The following is a 1,634-nucleotide window of genomic DNA, read 5'->3' as shown; positions in this document are numbered from 1 at the left end:
GGAAGTAGGGCCCGGTTTGCTTTCAGCTTTTTTAGGACTTCCGGTGTCGTAAAATGTCAGCCCAGTAAAATGTTCCGAAACGGACACGGGAAGCTAAGCTAAGCCCAAAGCAATCACCCTAGTTAGAGCAGACTGAGAGGCTGACGAAAAACGCCGACCCCGTCTGTACACGGGAAAAGGCGAAGAAAAAGAAGAAGATTGTACTTCATCAGTATCACTGTACCCAAATGAGCTCCTTATCTTACGTAATAAAGTTAAGCCGGCCTCTCACTATCAGATATACCTGATAGTGTGTATGCTCATCAGGTATCAGGCAGACCTGATAGTGTGTGTGCTCGTCAGGTAGACCTAACAGGCGTACCTCTCAGGTCTACCTGATAGTGATTTTCCGGCCTTACAGAATCAACTTTGGTCTTACGTTCTTATGATCTTGAAAAAAAAAAAAACAAAAAAAAACAAAAAAACAATAAGAAGGAGGAATTTTAATTGTGTTAAGCATAATTGTGTTAAGCAAATCAGTGGTTGGATGGAAGAGCTCACGTAAGTGAGAATGCTACCACTTAAAATAAAGCCATAAAAAAATAATAAAAAAAATAAATGCGTGTCAGAAATGTCGTTCCCCGCTTAATATACTACGCTAAATTGTATGACCTGACTTGGGCTCGAACCACCAACCTCCACTTGGGTTAGAAGAATATGAACAAGAAGGTCTTGTTTGATAATGTGGTCAAAACTGCTGCAGGTATGTGGGGGGCTTGGGTTAGAAGAATATGAACAAGAAGGTCTTGTTTGATAATGTGGTCAAAACTGCTGCAGGTATGTGGGGGGCTTAGGTTATTAGGTGTATTTTGTTTTCAGTGTCTAGATAAACATTGTACTCTCACGGTGTTGCAAGGATTTTGATTCCAGGAAGTCAGCTCCCATAGCGTAGTGGTCACGGCGCTCGCCTTGCACGCGGAGACCCGGGTTCGATTCCCAGCGGGGTCAAAAAAAAAATTGCGTGATACAATCACTCAGCCTCGTGAGAAAAACGAGTAACTATGTACATATACAGGGTGCGCCAGAGCCGTTGTCAGTGTTTTTTCTGGCGCGCCCTGTATAATATAAATGCACATAGTGACCGGGTAGCATGGTAGGTAAACATAGGGTGCTGGATTATTGAGATATTTTAAAAAAAAAGTCTACAATGCTGCAGTAAGCAAAGTTGTGATATAATAACACAAAGAAACGGCATTTATTTATTTAATATTTTGATTTCAGGCAAAGAGTCAGGGGGTCCTGTACACATTTCCATCAACACATCAGGCAAGGTTCAAGACTCGCCCCTTCTTGCTTAGACTGTGGGGGTAAACGGACTTTTCAGTCCTATTCCAGCAGGATAAACAAGGCATATTCTCTATTCTATTCGACATATTCCATCTACTCTTTCGATAAAAATTTCCTATCACCCAGTATGCTAATGGTATGGAGCTAACTGTTTATATGCGGTACCTTATTGAATGCAATTTCGTGTGAAGTGCCTCTTTGTTATCAACTGCGTTCTAGGTTCTCCTAATAGCTAAATAGGCACCCTCAAAAAACTCAACCTGTGAAACCTAGTCCAAGTTACCCATCACCTATAAGCAGTTACAGTT

General features: G+C 41.6%; 1 long non-coding RNA gene across 1 annotated transcript; it reads left to right on the top strand.

Annotated features, from left to right (window-relative positions):
* Nucleotides 1–763: 763 nt before the first annotated feature.
* On the top strand, nucleotides 764–1,326 carry LOC113469986. Its single transcript, XR_003393225.1, has 2 exons — nucleotides 764–816; nucleotides 1,261–1,326. It is a non-coding gene; the product is annotated as an uncharacterized LOC113469986 (long non-coding RNA).
* Nucleotides 1,327–1,634: the final 308 nt, after the last annotated feature.

Source organism: Diaphorina citri, unplaced genomic scaffold, assembly GCF_000475195.1.
Source record: "Diaphorina citri unplaced genomic scaffold, Diaci psyllid genome assembly version 1.1 scaffold1326, whole genome shotgun sequence".
Lineage (NCBI taxonomy): Eukaryota > Metazoa > Arthropoda > Insecta > Hemiptera > Psyllidae > Diaphorina > Diaphorina citri.
Note: the sequence above shows the minus strand (reverse complement) of the source record. Positions and strands in the feature narration are given on the sequence as shown.